The 22,292-nt window shown below is 33.3% G+C and overlaps 1 protein-coding gene across 10 annotated transcripts in view; it reads left to right on the top strand.

The window, feature by feature from the left end:
- Positions 1-22,292, top strand: part of LOC126773790 (putative polypeptide N-acetylgalactosaminyltransferase 9) — a 186,807-nt gene that overhangs the window by 138,599 nt on the left and 25,916 nt on the right. For 8 of the 10 annotated variants that reach the window (XM_050494957.1, XM_050494960.1, XM_050494962.1 and 5 more), the window contains one exon: positions 20,594-20,621. The exons of the other annotated variants lie outside the window; for them this stretch is intronic. The gene's annotated coding sequence lies outside the window, so the exon portion shown is untranslated. The remainder of the gene's footprint in view (positions 1-20,593; positions 20,622-22,292) is intronic. 10 annotated transcript variants of the gene reach the window in all.

Genomic DNA, 22,292 nt, shown 5'->3' with positions numbered 1-22,292 from the left:
TAACGCTGTGATTACAGCTAGTCACCCATTCAGTACCGGCTAATGTAAATGTTGTTTAACATGAAACAGGGCTAGGTATTCGCATAGGTAATATGTTGCCGTATTACTCACATACCTGTTGTTATTCCAAAAAGTAATAAAATACTATGTATAGCATACAGGAGAAATTAAACTTAAACGAATATTATTTCTCCTGAAAAGTTCACCAATCATATATTCTTATTTTAATCATTAGGACTGAAGGGTCGAGATGGCTCATTGGTTAGATATCTGTAATTTAATTTTCAACTGTTTTAACGTCCTGTGCTTTGCTTTGAAAAAAATTAACTAGCTATTTTATATAATTTTTAGATTATATCAGAACGAGTATGAGAATCCTGTTTTTTTTTATTTCAAAAATACTTAACTCTTCTTCCTATATTTATAAAGAAATATTACGAAACAGTATCCTATAGTGGCTGTTAATAAAAAAACTGTTGTGCCACGCCATGTGGGGACGATATCGCCGAGTTACACAAAATTGGATGTTTTCCGCCAAAGAATACAAATGGGCTTCGGATTAGGGTGTTACGCAACGGATGAATACAGCAGGTAAAGTAGCCCCCTCGTCAACACGTACACTTGGCGTAAAGTAAATGTTTATAGAAATCATTTTACATTATCGAATATACCCAATATATTGAGTCGATTCAATATTAACTACCTGTTTTTATTTATATATTTCCTTATAAATATTCATTTTATAGAATGCAATGTTTGAGTTTTTATCTCTATGAATGTTAATATTGAACTATCAGTAATACCATATATGTCGCAATAGATATTCCAATTTTTTTGGTAATTGAAATATGAATTATGCATGTTACTTGAATTGTTTCTTTATACTGCAATTCATATAATATTCGAATATTGAGTAACTTAAAACGATAGAAAACTAAAATGTAATAATATTGAAAACTTCAAATTTATTACCTATAAAACACAAAATTGAAACGATAAAACATTCGGATTTGTTAAAGGTATTTCGATTTTATTGCAAAACCACGTGTCATAAATACGCTATCAACACGGTTAGATTTCTTTGAGAGTGTATTGTTATCAAAATTTATGATAGCTTGGAGTTTCGGAACTAAGAAACAAAAATATTGCGTACTGTAGCGCTAGAATCCTCATAATAAATACGCTCATCTTGTCTCGAAAATTTGTTCTGTTCTGTCGTTGACATTATTCTGGAAACTGCTTTGTTATCATCCAGAGAAACTTTTCTGCTTGCTTAGATATTTTATGAAATAATTGTTTAACGTTTTAATTGATTTCAGAATTGGACCGTTCTGATATAGGCTTTTTAATGCTGACATTTTTCTTTCATACTGTATTAGAAGATTATGTTTTTGGATGGAAAAATAAACCTGTAATACATATTTAATAAATTCTTAATGAAAGAATATGCAAAAATGTTTTAAGAATAAGCCTTATATTTTTCGCAAAGCTAGATGAAAATTTATCTTGATATCATTTATCGTTTCATCTCTTAGAAGTATTGCTCTGAGGTAGAACGTCTTTCTCGAGTTATCCGTTGCGATATTTCCACAAGTTTAGTCGTTCTCCTTTATTTACGAGCCCTTCAAGACTCAGGTGTGTCTCAGCTAAGAACTTCTCACTCGCAATAAAGAGAACTGTATTTTCTTATTTGGTTTCTTGTTTCGATTTTGCTTTGTCAATTTATTTTTTTCTGCCTTATCGATAAATCAAATGCATTTTTTAATTTTGTTTTTGAAAGTTGTGAACTGTATAAATTTACAAGTTATGAATGATTAAAAAAACATTTTTCTAATCCTTTTGAAGGCAATTAGTGTTTTAGTGTATTTTCAAATTAATAAATGAAAAAGCGAACGTTTATTTTAAAATGTAAGAACGAGAATATTATCTTTCATCGTCTGTACGCGCTCCATTTTGAAGTTAAAAGTTGTGAAATATCACATGTTTCTTTGAAGGGGGGATAGGGATATCTGTATCTAATGCAAACGTGATATTATGATTTTCTAGCGGGTTCTGTAACACCAATACGTCGCTTTGACGAGTAATTTCTTTGAACGTTGAACCTCTGACGGTTTTCATACGTGATATCAAAGAAACTCTCTGAAAGCATTACTCTTTGAAAGCTCATAGTTTATGCGTCATAGGTCGCGCGGCTATAATGGTTATTATTTCTATACACCTGCATTTTTTTACATTATAATAAAAAAAAAAATGTTTGAATAAATTGAAATACCAAATTAATTAATGTGAATGTTCTATTGTTGCTGTCACTTCTAATAAACGTGAACTTCATCTTTTACTTTACAGATTATTATAGTAATGTTATGTAAAGTTATTTTATTTATAAGAAAATGTTTATTATCCTAATATTATAATCGTATTATCCCCATAACCTTTTGTTTATTTGCGGTCACTGAAGTCGTTTCGTTTTTCCTCTTTTTGCGAGTTATGTAATCGCTAAGCCAACAGTGAATTATATCCGAAAACTGTATTTGTCGTCGAGTGGAATATGTTCTGAGATGATTTATGTTCTTGTACAATGTTTATTATTTTTATATTTTTGTTGTTTCGAAAGAAATTTACGATTGTGAGGATAAATCCACTTCGTCTTTTTGTAGACATACGAGCTACTGCGGTTTGCATGATGTATGCCTCCTGTCCTGAATTTAAACTTACGATGTACTATGTATGCGTAAAAGACTTTAGTTAGTTGATCTTAGTAGACTTTAACCTTAGTTTACAATATCAATAAAAATTTAATACATTATATACAGCTCTATATAGAATTAAAAAGTTTGTGAAAAAATCGATTTTTCTTATTTTGTTTTATTTATATTTCTGGAAAGTAATAGTATAAAAACATAATAAATTAAATGAATACAAGAAATACAAAAAATTTGACATTGATTTTTTAAAATTTCAAAAAAAAATTGTTATACAGCTTACAAGGTTTATTTGCACCCGTGCCCATACAAAATTTATACGACATAACCGAATAACGTTGTTTTAAGTGATTTTTATGACGAAGGAAATCATATGAATCATACGAACACGCCAGGATTATATTAATAAAGTATTCGATTTTCGATCGTACTCTTAACTAAGATAATGAAACGAGACGGAAAGCTCGGCTTGTGAAGTATTCAGGGATGTGGCTCACACGATCGATAAGAATCGTGAATAAGCATTTGTTTCATTATTTAATATGCAAAAGTGCAAGTGAATGTACTCCACTTAGAGCACTTTGTGTATTACATCGCATCATTTGATTCGAATTATATTCATTAGGCCCGATTATGATTGTCAAGCTAAATGGATTTAAAATGATTTGTAATGACTTTAATGTTATACAAAAACATAACCTACTTTTGTTCAAAAGCAAATTTAGAATTAAACAGATTTTAATCTCGATTTTCCGACATCTTCTCTAAACGTTATTTAAATAAAAATCTACGTTATATATTCAGGTAGATTTCTTAATTTGAATATCTTAATAGAGAAATAATCAATTAAACAACCATTTATCTCGAAAATGGAAGTTATCAAACGTAATCGTCAATTCTTTCAAATCTTTTACACAGTACATTATATGTAGTGATATAACATGATACAACAGAAAAACTTTATTTTGTTTTTTAATCAAACAAATTATCAGATCTTACCGAATACCTATTATCTTGCTGGAAAAACGCATTTACGCGTTTACTCCACATGAAGTGGGGGTATGTGGGATTCACCAGCGTTGAGCGCGCCGCAACACTGACGACTCCTATCCTGGGGGGTTACCCGGTTACAAGGGACGCTCCTAACCCTGGCGGTGCTTACGGCGGGGAGAGATGGTGCGCATAACGTCGACGCCGGTCCTCCCTGTTCTTGGCGAATCGGATCAGCGGAGGCATTCTCCTCACGCAGCTGCTCCGCAACCTACTTCTGATACATGACATTCTCGCAGAAAGAGATCATTTCCAATCAGCGCCTGCGAGAGGTCTCTGCCGACTATAGCCACCAGGAAATACCTTTACGGCCCCACGTAGCCCCATAACATTCCGTTAGGTTGTGTTGTGCCGTATCCAGTGGCGCATCACGTGCCACGAGTTGGCAGTAGGCAGATATTACCGTATCTCCAAATTAATTTAGTCTTAAATATTTGTTGTAATATTCATATATCAAAAAAGACAATTCTTTAAACTAGTTATAATGTTATCTGTGTTTCTATATGACTATAAAAATACTGATGTCTAAAAATAAAACGCATTTGAAGTCATCGAAGTCTCGATGTTCATATTTTGAATAATCGGTGAATACACGCTTCGAATATAACATCCTCCTAGGTATTTGAAGTCATTTATAAAAATAAAGCTTTTAATGCTAATAAGCTAATATAAAAAAAAGTTTTGTACTCCATAACCATCATTCTTATAGATCGTTCAGACTCTTAACGAGCTCATTTTTCATTTTAAAATAAGACCGAAGATCAGCTTCCGATAATTATAAAAAGTATTGTAACTTATTATATTTAGTTTGAACGAGCAAATTGCTTGCTTACCTCGAGGCTTGAATTTTGAAATTTTATAAGCCATTTGGAATTTTTGTAAGATATTTTTTTAGTAGTTCTTTATTTAAAGTTATATGCTATCGATGTTTTGCATACTATGTTTTTTTTATAATGATAATAAAACAAAATAAGATCAAAAATAAATGTTCTTAATTTGAAAAATAAATTTTACCTTACCCTCTTAGAAGTTTCTTCCGCCGGTTTATTGAAACATCCGAATAATGGCAGCACTCCTCGAGTGTTGGTGAGCGTCGTTTATTCTAACGACGTTAGTCCATTGCGTCTCCAATGCGGCAACTATTCAATTGAGGACTAGAAAACTAGGAAGTGCAGTTATCGTTGTCATATATTTTCATTTTAGAAGTCTTCTTTAAGCATACCTTATTCCAACCCTAACGTGTTTTCAAAGGAAGGAATGGGGTACCGAGTTTTATCAACATATTTATATAATTTATTTGCAACGCTAGTTCAATTTTGTTAAGCTTATATATATTCATTATCATTAGGTGTTTCTAAAACTGTTTTATGCTTAATTACCAAAAGAATATTTAAAACTAAAAACGGACTTAAACATTTTAATTTTGCTTATTGTAATACAAGTTTATTGTTATTTAAGTATTGGCAACTTGTACGAGTGGGTAATTAATTACCTTACTTTCTCAAGTGATGAAATCTCTATTTTTCTTTAATTTTATTTTTTGTATTTACTCAACTCTTTTATTTTGATTTTTTTTGTCTTGCTTTCCCGAAAAACTTAATAAGAGTTAGTAGTAAGTCCGAAGTACCGTGTATATTAACTAAAAACACTAATTATTTAAATGATGTATCTAAGTGTTGAAAAGCATTACGGGATAGACATCCTTTAATTAACTCAGAATTTTCATAATAATATGGACCTTAATATTTTTAAGGTACATATATACAGTAAGTTTTGATTTAGAGCAACAAATCTAGAATTCCGGCACGCGCTACAGATTTACTAGACAAATATGCACCAAGAGTGTTCAAATTACGTTATCTTTTATAATGATACCGATAATCGTATGTAATGAAATGAACAGGAATTTAAAATATTGTCCGTTGCTGTACCAATATCATGGAGGCGAGTTAGTTCAACAAGGTGTTTAATATATAAATAATTTTTTTATTAATTTTGAACGAACAAAATTTACACATTTTCCATACTGTAACTGTTTGTATGACCCTATTAAAATAATTCGTTGTATATTTAGTTATTGTAAAGTTGCATATTTAGTTGTTACGATTTACCATGAATATGTTATGAATTCAACTTAAATAATAGGAAATTCGAAGGCAAAACATTTTATCCGATTCTAATCGAAGAAAACCGACATATTAAAGGTTTTTATTTATTAGAAGCTATTTGTCATTTCTCTGTAAGAGGAGATTTAAATAAAAGCGAAAAAGAAATTACCATTGCAAATGCAATTCACTAAAATGTCACACGTGTTAGAAAAATGTCCACCGTGGATTCAATACATTGCCGATTTCAATTCAAAATCAGGTACGGTTCGGCTGGGGTATACGTAAATCGTCGATCCGGATCGAAATCGAATTTTTAATAGAACACTATCGGTTTGGCCAATAAATCTCGAACCGAATCCTCGCGAACCCAGATCGGCTGTTTCCGTAAGAGCGACATCTGCCGTTGACTGGAAACGGTCCAAGAGCAAGCTATCTGCAGATACGACAAACCGAATAAATTATGTGGGAACGTAGCTACCAACGCGATACCAGGTAATAAGCTTGAATTTCCTTCTGGCAAATTGGACTTTAAAACTTTGATCTTGGTTACGTAACGATTTTTTCTTTAAAGTACTATGTTTTTCTGTAATGGACTTGTTACGAAAGTGCCGTTCCTGTACATTTGCCGTAAAAAGCAGGAATGCTTTAAGTTCTTTGCAGTCGATAAAATGTAGGTACTTACATATTCATAGATGTATTAAAATAATTTTGAATTTTTCAGAGGGAGCTTTTCATAAAATAAAAAGACGCAATAAGTGTCTAATATCGAAACGTAAAATCACGAATACTGAGTGTTATTGGTCGAAGGAGGTTTAAATCGGTGGGACCGTTCAAAAGATGAAAGGGCTTACTCGGCGTCGCGTCTTGATTTATTGGCTACCTAAAACCGCTGCCGGTGAAATCTTCGATTGCTTGCTGTGAACATTTAGTCACTTATTACTGTATTTATTCCGTATTACTAGCTTTTTCTTAACAAATAAAATAAAAATTGTATTTAGTTTTTATACTTATATACTAGAATAATTTGTAAGTGAATAACATTTTATTATACATAAAACATTAACTTTAAACAGGTTATTTACGAATGCAGCCGTAAAGTCAGCGAATATTCATTTTGAAACCAGTTGGTCGTATTTAAAAGCCGGTTAGTAAACCCTCATTATCAAATCAGCAACTATGTCAGTCAATTACGTAATATATGTACTATATATCAGGACTCATCATACTAAGAGGATTTGTGACGTAGGCACTAGGTTCATATTAATTGTGGAGTAAATGAATATTTCCTTTTCATCTACAGTTTCATTTTAAAAATTGCATCGTTCTGAACGTGCGATTCGTACTGACCTAAATATTACGATGGATATGATCGAGTGGGAGAAATATGTGAAATGCAGTTTGATTTTGTGATTTAGTGGTTTTCAATCAGAAAGCCGATAAAGATAAGCCGAGATGGCCCAGTGGTAAGAACATGTGAATCTTAACCGATGATCGTGGGTTCAAACCCGGGCAAGCACCACTGAATTTTCATGTGCTTAATTTGTGATTATAATTCATCTCGTGCTTTACGGTGAAGGAAAACATCGTGAGGAAACCTGCATGTGTCTAATTTCACTGAAATTCTGCCACATGTGTATTCCACCAACCCGCATTGGAGCAGCGTGGTGGAATAAGCTCCAAACCTTCTCCTCAAAAAGAGGAGAGGAGGCCTTTAGCCCAGCAGTGGGACATTCACAGGCTGTTACATCATTACATCAATCAGAAAGCGTACTTATTTATCAACACATCGTAAATCTGTAACAGGATCGCGCTAGCATAGTATTTTGTATTTAAAAAGTTTGGATTCCGTGGACAGCGACAGCATATTAATGCTGAAACGGTTATGCTTCTCGCAGTTTCACTTACAATCAAATAGTAATTTGCTCTTTAGTTAAAAATACTATTAGTTTGATTTACGCGGATATTACTTAACTAAATGACACTCTGAGCAACAAAAATGTCCGCATGAACGAAATTACAGGTCGTCATTAATTAATTTTAATGATGAAAGTAATTGACTAATTTATTTGTACATAACAAAATTTTACAAACTTCACCGCCCCAAACAGCTTAATGGTACACAAAAAAGGTTTTTACATGAGACTTGTTACGTTGTGTTTCAAGTCTGCTAAGTTTTAAGTGAATGTTATATTTTTTTAGAAAACATGTGTCGTACAAATCCCATTTGAATTTCACTGTCTCCTTTATACTCTTATACTTCTAATGTTAAAAGTTGCAATCTTTTTTTCGATAAATCAGACATCGTATCGTAAAGTATGCTAGCTCGAGTTGCACTGATTATTTGGATGATGCTAAGAGTTCAACGAAACTAACAACAGTAATGAAGAAGAAAATTAAGTCGTAACTCGCGGGAAATATTGTATTGCACATGTTTAAACAAAGATGGTGATCTGACAAGACAGGAGAAAGATACGACAACGAAATTATTTATTATTATTTTTAATTTTTAATTAATGTTTATGTTGGCAGTCCCAGAGAAGTTTCCTTACTCAACAAATGTAATTTGACTCATCTTTTTAAGATTTACCTATTTCTGTAGTTGTTGTTGTTGTTTATATAAAACATCAGTACAGTACAGTAACAGCCTGTAAATGTCCCACTGCTGGGCTAAGGCCTCCTCTCCCTTTTTTGAGGAGAAGGTTTGGAGCTTATTCCACCACGCTGCTCCAGTGCGGGTTGGTAGAATACACATGTGGCAGAATTTCGATGAAATTAGACACATGCAGGTTTCCTCACGATGTTTTCCTTCACCGAAAAGCACGAGATGAATTATAAAAAATAAAAAAAAAAATAAAACATCATTTTATTATATTTTTAGATTTTTTAACATAAAATATTGCTCCTTAACAAACCTTGATAAAGTAAAAGAAATATTTGTCCCACAGTCTTCGGACTTTATTAAATGCTTACAATGGTAAAGAGGTCAAGGGCTTGAATAAAAATATTCACTGTATTGTTCCTCTTCTTCTTTATAAAATCAATCCTAATTAAAAGTGAACTCAGATTACCTTAGTGTAATATAAACAAACACAGTTTCACAAAACATTGACCAAATGTATAATATGTTATCATAAATTAAAGGATTGATTTATAAATGGTTGATAATATATATCTGATAATATTTGTGATAATATTTTGAGTACAGATAACAAACGATTTTTTTATTTATTATTATCGGACCTAATGTGTTAGTTTATTTATATATAATTATTTAAATATTAGAATTAAATTGCTTTTCTTGGCGTTTTTATGTTAGATATTTTAATAAAAATACGTTAATGAGTGCAACAGAGTTTCATTAGAAATTTTCATTATTGCAACAAGTTGCTACCTTTTTAATTTGAGAAATTACAATCTCTTATTGCTCGATTGCATGATAGGATCATATACAAAAAATACAATACTAACCACTAAATAATGCTTTGTATAATTCAAAAACATTGAATACCTAAATATACCTATAAATAGCTTTAAAAGTGTATTCATCCGTATTAATTAATTCAGATCCTAAACAAGCGGTCCGAGCGTCGAGTGGAGTGTTAAAAAACTTAATTAAGCGTCGCAAAGACTGACATGAGTATTCGCCTACTACCGTAAAATCTCGCAGCTATTTCCAACAGTAAATAGTTCAGCATCGGTAAACCTGCTACTTATTTATGTGATACATAAACGATTTGCCTAATAATTATAAAGGGTTATTTATAATTGGTAAGGTGCATTGGTTATGCAACTTGCTTTCGTAGTTGAGTATTGAGTATATAACATTTAAATTATTCATCAATATCCCATTTTCGTCATCATCACCAGCCGAAAGACGTCCACTGCTGGACAAAGGCCTCCCCCAAGGATTTCCACGTTGGCCGATCTTGCGCTGCCCGCATCCAACGGCTTCCCGCGACTCGTTCTAAGTCGTCGGTCCACCTTGTAGGGGGCCTGCCCACGCTGCGTCTTCCGGTTCGTGGTCGCCACTCGAGAACCTTTCTGCCCCAGCGGCCGTCGGTTCTGCGAGCAATGTGCCCCGCCCACTGCCACTTCAATTTAGCAATTCTTCGGGCTATGTCGGTTACTTTGGTTCGCCTGCGGATTTCATCATTTCTGATTCGATCTCGCAGAGAAACTCCGAGCATAACCCTCTCCATTGCCCTTTGAGTGACCTTGAGCCTTCTTATGAGGCCCATTGTGAGCGACCACGTCTCTGATCCATAAGTCATCACTGGCAACACACACTGGTCGAAGACTTTCGACTTGAGACACTGCGGTATTTGGGATGAGAAGATATCGTGTAGCTTCCCGAACGCTGCCCAGCCGAGTTGAATTCGACGATTGACCTCTTTCTCGAAGTTGGACCTACCTAGTTGGATGGTCTGACCTAGGTAGACATAGTTGTCTACAACTTCGAGTGCAGAATTTCCAACCTTGACTTGAGTGGGTGCAACATGGATGTTCGACATGATTTTCGTCTTGTCCATGTTCATTTTTAGACCCACTTGTTGGGAAACCCTGCTGAGGTCATCGAGCATAGTGCCGAGGTCTTCCAAGGTCTCAGCCATAATTACAATGTCATCGGCAAATCGAAGATGAGTGATGTACTCGCCGTTAATATTGATGCCAAGTCCGTTCCAGTCCAGAAGCTTGAAAACATCTTCCAATGCAGCGGTAAACAGTTTCGGAGATATGACGTCTCCCTGTCTTACACCTCTCTGCAGTTGGATAGGTTTTGAGTTCTGATCCTGGAGTCGGATCGACATGGTGGCGTTCTCGTACAAGCACTTTAACACCCTGATATACCGATAATCAATTTGGCACCTTTGAAGAGAATTCAGCACGGCCCAGGTTTCGATCGAATCAAAGGCTTTCTCATAGTCCACAAACGCTAAGCAAAGTGGGTGGTTATACTCCTCAGTCTTCTGTATAACTTGCCGCAGCGTATGTATGTGGTCTATGGTGCTAAAGCCTTTCCGGAATCCGGCTTGTTCGGGTGGCTGGAAGTCGTCAAGCCTTTGCTCGAGACGATTCGTAATGACTCTCGAAAACAACTTGTAAACATGACTCAGCAGTGAGATGGGCCTGTAATTCTTCAGAAGGGTTTTATCACCCTTCTTAAAGAAAAGTACCACCACACTTCTGTGCCATGCTTTTGGCGTTTGACCTTTGGCAATGACGGAGTTAAAAAGCCTCTGAAGAGCCCTGAGGATCGGTGTACCACCCGCCTTCAGAAGCTCGGCTGTAATACCATCATCACCAGGTGCCTTGTTGTTTTTGAGTTGTCCGAGAGCCATTCTAATCTCGAAAAGACTGACGTCCTGAAAATCTTCAGTGTAGTGTCGGGTTAGTCTTGCTCTGGGATCTGCAGCATGACTACTGACAGGTGATTGAGCTGTCGTGTACAGCTGACCGTAGAACTTCTCAGCCTCTTCCAACAGCTCAGATCTTGACGTGACTATTCTGCCATCCTCAGTTTTCAGCCTTGTCAGTTGACTCTGACCAACAGACAGATCTCTGGCGAACACTTTAGAGCCTTTGTTCCGCTCGATGGCCTCTTTAATGCGCCAAATATCCCATTTTACCATTCGATTATTCGAAAGAACTTACTTTAAAATACGAACAAAAAGGAGCAAAAACACAAAAAAAGACTAAGAAATTATTAAACTTTGCAAGTAATATGTATATTAACAAAGAAATTATAATTTTGCAGTGTACTAACATATAATATTTTTATGATTCTAAACTAAATATAAAATGATAAAAGGTTTTTGAAAATCAAGCGACAAATAGCTGTTTTATTATTTGATACTCTTCATCATTTAACTTCTAAGACGGAATGTTCGTGCTTCAAAATTTGAAAGAAACGTAACAAAGCGTTACATGACAGGCAGAAGTTTGGTGAGACAGCCTTGAATTCAAAAAACCGTAACGAAATAAATATAAAACGCACGCACAAAATACTGAAGAAAAATTCGTTACTTATTTTTGTCTATTGTTTAGTATATTTCGGTTGTATTTTTAAATCGATTTAGGTTCTATACTTGTGTTTTGACTATTAATAAAATATACTGCAAATCCTAGGATAAATAAATAACTACATTTTCTAATAATATCAATTTTAAAATAAGTCTAAATATTTGCTTTCTTGTTTCCATATTATAATAAAATATATTATGTTTATATTATAGATCACCTACATTATAATAATATTGTAAGCCAATAACATACATTTTCTCTTTATGTTTGTTTAATTTATAAAGAAAACATTAAAACTGTTTTAAAAATCGATTCAACTAAAAGAATATAAGACATAAGGAGAAGAATAATTGCCTATATTCAGCACCTCACTTGCCTTACGGATCGCATTATGCAAATAGGGACAATCATGAAGTAATCTATCAAAATGGCGCCGACATCACATACCCGGTTGCTCGTTAACTCTAAGGGGCGAGATAACGAAACGATCTAGTCTGATATGAGATATTTGAACCTTTTCTGAAATAAAACATATCGAAGAATAAAGTGAAAATTGTTTGAAAGGGTACAATTCTTTGATCTACGAATATAAATGTGTTAGTACATGTGCGTAACATATGGTAGATGAAGATATTTTTATGTAATAATTTTACATACAATATTGAAACAAGATAGGATGGATGCTTAAATATTTGGAGTAGTAGCGCTTTGTGCAACACTCACTCATCTTATGTATATTATATCGTTAAATAGTAAATATTAGTAACGTTTTGTTCCGGTTTGAATGGTGAGCGAGCCAGTGCTTACAATGCCAATGTCTATGGGCATTTGTCGCTACTTACCACCAGGTGGCCGATATGCTCGTCCGCCTACCTATTCTATAAAAATAAAATAAGTAAACGAGAGTGGGGTACGCGGTTGATTAAAGGAGCTTAACAATAAAAGGAAAATTTCTAGCAATAATAAATCTTTACACTTAAGTAAAAACTAACAACATGTAAATATCCCACTGCTGGGCTAAGGCCTCCTCTCCGTTTGTGGAGAAAGGTTGAAGTTTAATTCACCACAATGCTAAAACGCCCATTGACGGATACACATGTCAAACACCGCCAAGCACGAAATTATTTCTAAAAACAAATTAAGCACATAGAAATTTAGGTGCTTGCCCAATCTTGAATCTGTATTTTTTGGTTCCCTCTTTGTATTATACTACAATTTTGTTATGTTTCTATAAAAACCAACCGGAATTTGTGTTTGATATAAATCGACAAACTTGTTTTATTCATAAAAACAAAAACCTGACTATTGGCAATTACCCAATACTTACCTATGAGGTAAACGAACACTACTTGGGGTGATTCGGAATACAATTAAGTGCGACTGCCGTGGGTATTGTATATAAACCGTTGATGTATGAACAAAAACTAACATCAACCGAATAAAGTAATCGATAAAAATATACAAAAAAAAAAAAATAGGTTCATAAAGAAGGTAAAGACATAACCAATAACACCAGGCAGGTAAGAACACTGAAGATAGAATGCTGGATATCACATCAAAATCATTGTAATTTTTGCCGGAATTATTCATCATCACACCTTCATAATATTTTATTTATATAAAGTTGTAGGAACCCGTGAAACAACAAAAAAATGTTGATTATTACTCAAGGGCCGAGTTAATTAATGGGCTATTTATGAAGATCTGGATTTACTACAACGAATCTAGATTCGTTTTGATTCGTTTAACGTGGTTGTGCTCGTGCAAAAATAAGGGTTAGAAATTTTTTGTAGCTTTCAATTTTAATAAAAGTTAAAACACAACATATAACAAAATTCATACAGAATTTTAAACAAAAACACTCAATAGTATAGAGTGCGTTTCGCCTTTACGTAACATACTACATGTTACATAGAGGCTGGTCTCCTTGAGACTACACACTAAAATGACAAAGTCGCAACTAACCAGCATCCATATTTACCCCACTCTCCTCTATGTGACTGGAAATATGTCTCTCATTATAAAATGTAACGTTGATTTGTTCAATGTCAAAACATGTTGGAGCTGAGTTAGTTAAGCAAGTTAGTCAAGCCTTAGTCGCATTAGCAAGCCTAGAATTATTTATAATACCTAAAATGCGGAAGAGATATGTTCCGCACTTCACAATTAAAGGTGTTATCTGTTGGGCGTTTTTTTGTTCTTGTTGTTAAACTAATACAATAAGCGTTATTTTCATCTTCATAATATAATGCTATTCAATTTAAAAGTGGTATATCCTTGTACATAAGAAGCCGGACCACAATCCTACGCTTGTCTGTTCCGTGAGTCATATCGAATACGTGCATACAAGTGCGTGACCCAAGATATAAACGTTTAAATTACGAAGGTGTTGCGTCAATGAAGTGTAAAATGTGCACTTAATTATTCAAACATCCGAAACCCGGCCATAAACATTATTGAAATTTTTTGAAAATAAATTATTTGAATTGACATATTTGGAACTTTTGAAGGCCGTCCATAGTTACCAAATTAAAAAAAGGAAACGAAATCGATTAAAACAAGGAGAAAAGGGTTTGAACTGTTTTTCTTTACTTTTTGTATATAGACTCATTGTAGAAATATTCTACATATACTCCACAAGATTTGAAAACAAATATGAATTAAAAGTAAAAAGACCAGCTAAAATTAAAATGCACCTACTAATTTTAATTGATATAAATAAATGTGCTCGGTAGAGGATGCTAGTACAAGAGCTGAAAGTCATATCCTCAAGAATTAATACCAAGGGAGTCGTTGCTAACGAATATACGCTTCAGGTTTAACACGTGACCCAAAAATTTTGGCACTACGAACATTACACTGCATAGTTGAATATGAACACGCATTTTAATTAGCTAACGCGGCCTTCCCGCTACAATAGTGTGTCTCGTACAATTGTGCCTTTGAATTTGTATATGCATGTTGAACGTTTTAATTTACAGTATTAAGATTATCTTAATTTATAAAATGATACTTTTAATTTCCAAGTATTCTTTTCTTTTTTATTATATGATGAAACGAACAAACTGTTTACTTGTTTTTATGTATATTTAATTAGTTATTTATTTTCATAAAATCTTTGTTTATAAGAATTAGAAGATCAAAAGTATCCGCTTAATTTCCGATAAATAAATATAATAAGATAAATTGTACATCCGTTTTCTGTAAAATTAGTGAAAAATAGGAACACGATTGTACTTGTTTGCCGTTATTTTGTGGTATTGGTAAAAAAATTGCTGATATCGTTTTGTTGACACATATCATGTAACAAACAAGGTTAATTTTCATTTGTATTCAATTTCCATTAAATTACCATAAACCTGCCGTTTATCAATGATTCACTAGTTTCTGAGTAACAGAAACTATGTTATAATCGGACCTCTGGAATTTATTTGCAATAAGTCGTAATAAAATAAGCCAAGTTAGATATATCAGTAACTTTATTGCAACTAGATCCGATTGCTATTAAGATTACATTATACAACGAATCGAAGCGGTCTCGTTTGTAAATAAGATCCTCATTTGCAATAGAAATGGTGGATTCTTTTCAAAGGTTGCGGGTTCAAATTCGGGGCCGCTGAACCTAAAGTCTACAATTTATCTTGCGCTCGGCATGGGAAGAATCGTGAGCTAATCTGAGATATTTATTTCAGCCAACCCCCAGTAAAATAACTTCATAGGTTATACTCGATAACCTTCTAATAGTAGGAGAGGTGGTGTTCTTCTTATCATTATCGGTCTTTTACCTAATTAATACAATTATATTAATATATACTTCAATATATAGTTATTATTATTATTATTGACACTTTATTGCACCCAAACTTAAAACTAAAAATTACAATTTTTAAACAAAAAAAAAAAGTTGCATGAGGTGCAACAGGCGGCCTTATCGCTAAGCAGCGATCTCTTCCAGGCAACCTTTGGGCAGAGGATCATAATATTTATAAATGGGAAGGGTACAAGCCAGTTTACCTATATACTACATACACTACTACATACATAATACATACATACATATATATACTACACTACTATTATATATAATATAAATATACATATATATATATATATATACTATAATAAATACATACATAAATAAATACATAATATATATATATAATAAAAATAGTTGTGGTTTCTTTAAAATTCTAACCATTTTAAATTCACTACAAACAGAATAAGTTTTCTGAGCAACTCCATAACGTTATATATGTTACGATAGGTAACAAAAATTGAGAAAAGCGCATATTGTTTTTAATATAACTTTAGTTTAAAAAAAAAAAAAAAAAACATAAAAATAACTACACCGAAACATTAAGTACCTATAAATATCGAAATTTTAAAATTTTTATTATGAATTTATTACATAAAACTACTTACAATTCTACGGTGATATAGAATTATAGTATATATAATTTTCATATAGTAATTCATTCATTATTTAATATAGTATATACATTATGTGTGTATATAATTTTCATTTCACTTATTTTTCAAATCATATTTTAGGCAACTATACGTACCGTAATATAAAAATCAATATTAAGAACAAAGGTTAAAAAGTTCGCAATATGAAGGTGGAGACGCGATGTAAAAATTCATTATCCCAAGAGATTACCCCGTACCTGCAAAGATATTAAAAGCTTAAATGTGGGGAAAAGCATTGTCTATATGATTATATAGAAACATACTTTCACATTACAAAGCCACTAAAGCCAGAGTACTTACTTCTATCTTAATAATACTTAACATTATTATATTATCTGTAATAGTAATTATCATTTCTAATTTTATGTTTTAAAAGTTCTCCCAGTTGGTCGTTTGACTTCGACCTCTTAAAGTTAAATTGTACAATCTCCAGAATTTTATGTATAAGACGATGTTTTTTCAAAAATAATTCGCTTTAATGAAATATAGATTGAGGTTTATGAGGTCATGTTCTATCTAGTCTCACATGGACCAATTTGTAGTTCGATTTAGATTTCCCTTATTGCTAAATATAAGCGTTTTTAATTTAACCTACCAAAGTTTTGTTTTAATAGTACTTAAATATAAGTGTAATCTATGCTAATATTATAAACGCGAAAGTATCATTGTCTCTTTCTCTCGCTGTCTGAATTTGATGAATTTTAGTATAAAGCAAGATTGAACTGCAAGAAAAATGTGGTCTTAGAGGTAGGCGAAAACAAGCCATCCTATAAAAAGGTAACGGTTCTTCTATAATATCTTTATTTAGCAAAATTCCACCAAAAGGTATGTGCACACATCTCACCAGAAACCTGTCTGCTATTACCCTCATAGCCTGATGGGATGGAAATTGGTTACGACCGGAGGAGGACCAAAGACTTTAAGTGTTTTCCAAGACGTGACTATGATAATGCAAAATTACTAAATCCGGCCTAATACTGAAATTACCATTTTTTTTGTCCGATTTGGGATTGTTTGGAGAAACGAGACACCAAAATAATGTAAACCGTAACCGTAACAGCCTGTGAATATCCCACTGTGTTATGTAGTATCCCAAAATAATGTGTTATGTAGTAATTATAAATTTAATATACAATTAAGTATCTATGTATTTACAATGATTAAAAAATGACATAACCATCATAAAACAAATATAAAACAATTAAGACCTTATTTGCTTCATTCACTTTACTGGTGGTAGGGCTTTGTGACTGGTGGTAGGGCTTTGTGCAAGCTCGTCTGGGTAGGTACCACCCACTCATCAGATATTCTACCGCAAAACAGCAATACTTGATATTGTTATGTTCCGGTTTGAAGGGTGAGTGAGCCAGTGTAATTACAGGCACAAGTGACATAAAATCTTAGTTCCCAAGGTTGGTGGCGCATTGGATATGTAAGCGATGGTTGACATTTCTTACAATGCCAATGTCTAAGAGCGTTGGTGACCACTTACCATCAGGTGGCCCATATGCTCGTCCGCCTTCCTATTCTATAAAAAAAAAAAAATTGCGTAAAAGGGGAACAGTTAGTCAGGTTTATCTTGTCAGGCAGAACAGAAGTGTTATTTCGACGTATATAGACTTACCTCAATTTTGTATACTTTAAATGCGTCTTCTTCAGAGGCAGCTTTGTTCGTACAATTTAATAAACGGAGCAATTAAAAAATATCACCGATTCCGAAAGTTAGACCCGTCCGCTTCGGTTTGCAATTTTTATAGCGCACAAATTGAGCGATCTCCCAGGGGCATGAACGAGGCAGATTTTATATTGAATTTGAAGTTCTATTTAATACTTTATATTCAGATACTTGAATTTGCATTAATTTGTTTCGGATATCTTTGCAATGTTTTTACTGAGATTTAATGAAACATAGTATGTAGATAAGTTAAAACGCAAAAAATAGAATACACCGTTACTGTATTAATTTAATTAAATACTAATCCATAGATGGTTAATTAATTAAATAACTATAATCCTTATTTACTCAGTGGATAGAGCAAGTGGATCTTAACTAAAGGTCACGAGTTCAAATCCGGTTAAGCAGCATTAACTTTTAACATGTTTAATTTGAGAGTAAGGTTAAAGAAAACCGCATGTAATGGGTTAAATTCTGCCACATCTGTTTCCACCAAACCGCATTAGAGCGGCGTAGTGGAATAAGATCCCAACTTTCTCCTATAAAAAAGACCAGGTATTTGCCTAGTGGTGAGACGTTTACGGACTAATACGACTTTTTTAATATGGTTTGTAGAGTAATTATCTCAAATAGTTTAGCAAAATATATACTCCTCACATCCAACACGGTAATAGCGGATACTTCAAAAAGCGAAATAGCGCGCATTTCACAGTAATCGCATTACCAACATTGACTTGACTACTCAATTAGCGTCAGTGAGTTTTATAGTATATTTATATTTGTAGGAGATAGACCTTCGAAACGACCTCCGGTAAACATATTTCAACCTTAAACCGTTATTAATCCTATGTTAACTCAATTAGGCGTCGAGTCCCTTATTAAGGGCGGATATAGCGGATACGACGCGGGTTATAAGTGCTTCGGGGCGCGTCGACTCGGAAACTAGAATGGTGGCACGGTCTAAACTCTCAGGCAAGAAGGATGGCGTCGGGGCGTCGACTGAGATTAAAAAAATTGCGACTTTTTTATACATAAAGAAATTTTTGTAGAATATTCTAGAGCATATCAAAAATATTCACGCCTTTTCTTATAAACGTTGCTTAGCGACTGCTTAGTTAAACACTAATTCCGGTCTTTCTGTCATTAATGTTTTGACATTAGAAAGAAGAAGACAGAGCATTGTTTAACTAATCACCCGCTAAACATCTTCTATAAGCAATACTGTTTATGTTTCAAAGAAATAAACATCAATTTTGTTATCTTTAGAATTATTTTAAAATAACTTAAGTATTTTAAAAAAACAATTAAAGTCGATAATACTTCAATTTTATATTAAAATTTAGGCAATTTTAAAATATTTGGAACTAATTCATCAGCGTGCTATTAAAAAAATCTCGTATCGAAATAATTTAATGCACATTTCAAAATGTCATAAATAAAAATGTTGAAATAACTGCTACAGTTATTGAAAAATAGTTTTCAATTTTGTATCTAGTACTCTGTGCTAATAGAAGATAGCGGAAAGTGTTTCTAGAGGCGCGGAATCGAAGGCAGAATCGTGGTCGGCCGCGACTAATGCGTCCTCTGTAACGAGCGGCGACGAGCACCCTTGAGATAGTCAGGGTTGCCAAATTCGCCATTCATTAAGAAAAAATTCAAAAGTTGGCACTCGGGCGATTAATCGACCTGAGCAAATTAAAATTAGACGGCACCTTTGTATTCCCTCGAGTTCAAATACTAATATTAAATTAAAATTTAAAAAGGTTATTATAAATTATTTTAGTGACACACTGTCGGTTCGGTACAGTACAGTAATATTTATAAATAAATGTTTAAATATATAATACATACCGCAACTACGAAGCGAAAGACAGGATCACTGCCAACTGCGCCAACGGGCTAAATAAATATTTATTTATTAGTCGGTATTGATTTACAATAAAAAAATTGAAAATAATTACAGTTGCTTCGGTTACGTGTAAAGCACAGCCCTGTTAAACTCGACGCGAGCGTACCATTCAAGTACTGGTTTCTAAACGAGTTCAGTACGTCAAGGGCCTTTGCGAGATCCTTTGAGTGTTCTATGATTTTCGGCAACCTGAAATCGTAGCGATCGGGTTAAGCCGGACTTGGGTCTTTTATGTTATTAAATTACGTGTATTTGATTTTCTCGACTGACTCTCCAAAAATGAAGGGATAGATTAGGTATGTGGGTATGTATGGGTGAACGAGGTATAAAGGTCCTTCATTAAGTTAACATTATCCGAGGGAAAGTTGACACAAAATAATATTCGAATATATACTTTTTTTTTTTAAGTATGACGAAATAATATAATAAATATATACAAATTATAATTAAAAAATATTATACACTTGTATCCGCGTGGAAATAATAATAGCAGAATTTTCTCTTTAAATCACAATTCTGTTCTTACAAATGTCAAGATTCTTAAAATATAACATTACAGATGAAATGTATATCTCAACTGTTTCATAATAATTAAATGTTCAAATATGATATAAATTGTTATTATGCTCTTCTGATAAATGTTTCCCATTGTTCACAGATTCAGTGACGGCAAGATAAACAGAAAGGTAAGAAGCGCTAGCTTTTGTAAATAGAAATCGTAAGAAAACACATTACCGGTCCTAATGGAAACGGAATGAAAAAATATATGCCGTAGAAAAAACCATTAAACATTTTCAATAAAGGCCGATTGATGTCATCTCATTCAGCCATTAATTCAGCTATTGTGAGTAACGTTGGACTATCGCGTACGTTTCAATCAGTTGACCGAGAGTCGCGGGTCAAAACTGGACTCCCGAATCATTACTTTGACCGTTATTAACGATAGTGTTGAACTTAATGGGGACGATTTGGTTTCGAGATAAATTAAATGGAACGCTTACGATAAATCCATTCCGTACGAATTTCTATCTATTAGGAAATGCCACTAAAAACATTTTCCTTGTCACAGCACTTGAACTAATAATTATAAGTGATCTATTTTTGGAGCAGATGAGACATTTTATATTAAGCGTGTTCATTGGTAATAAGTAATCTAGTCTGTTTTTAGACCTCGATACCTATACGATTATGCTACATTATACAGTGCAAACAGTTCTTGATTAATATATATTTAAGGTTGTGGGTTCGATTCCCACCCAGGACTGACATTTGTGTGCATAAATACGTCTTGTTTGTCCTGTGTCTGGGTGTAATTATCTATATAAGTATGTATTTTCAAAAGAAAAGTAGTATATGTAGTACATCAGTTGTCTGGTTTCCTTAGTACAAGCTCTGCTTGATTTGTGATCAGATGGCCGTGTGTGAATAATGTCCCAGGATATTATTATATAATATATATTTATTGATAATGCAACACAATTCCACTTAACTACTTATATCCAGTTTATTTTACTTTCAAAGTTCCGATACCAAAATCGACGACATTTAAAACGCCTTTTATACGAATGCCTAACAATACCATAAATTATTCAAGATCTCATCCAATGATATCACGTCGATTGAAAGTCAAACTTGCTCATTTGTGTTTACTCCTCCTGTGATTAGAATAGGCTACTCGTGTGCTAATTACGATCGTAAGTAGACGTTAAGAGAAGGTTTTATGTGTGGAAACACTTATGTCTGCAATTACACTCGCTCACTCAACATTTAATAATTCGCAGCACTTAAATATAAATGCTCTGCTCTATACATAAGGTGATATACCATTGCGATTATCTAGCTCACCTTCCATAATTGGTTTAGAATATTTAGTAATATAATTGTTATATAAATATTTTTTTAAAAGTTTACTCATTAGGTTTTATATTTTAATATGTCATATGTTTGGACAATTTCCAGAGCAATATTTGTTAGTTTATATACATTTGATTTTGAAACGATAGCACAGATTGATGTCGGACAAGGTTGCCGGCCTTTGACAGGATGACGGCGTTTATTTCATCATATTGGTATATAGTTTTATGACTTTTAAACTTAGTTTGATACGATATGTCCGTTGATGATATTTAGTTGGAAGCTTCTTAACTGGTGTAGTGGCTAGTTTATATTGCTTGGCAGTCTCGTTGGTCATGTGGGTTATACATATGCCCACAAATCCCGAGGTTCTGAATTCAAACTTCATGTCGGGCCAATAAAAAGTTATTGGGGTTTTCTGACCAAATTTCTCAGTTGCAGAAGACTTCTGGGTTTAAAATCCGCGTTAAGCTATTGTCAGTTATTGGGTCTTTCTATCCAGA

The sequence above is a fragment of the Nymphalis io genome, chromosome 15 (genome assembly GCF_905147045.1).
Source record: "Nymphalis io chromosome 15, ilAglIoxx1.1, whole genome shotgun sequence".
Taxonomy (NCBI): domain Eukaryota; kingdom Metazoa; phylum Arthropoda; class Insecta; order Lepidoptera; family Nymphalidae; genus Nymphalis; species Nymphalis io.
Note: the sequence above shows the minus strand (reverse complement) of the source record. Positions and strands in the feature narration are given on the sequence as shown.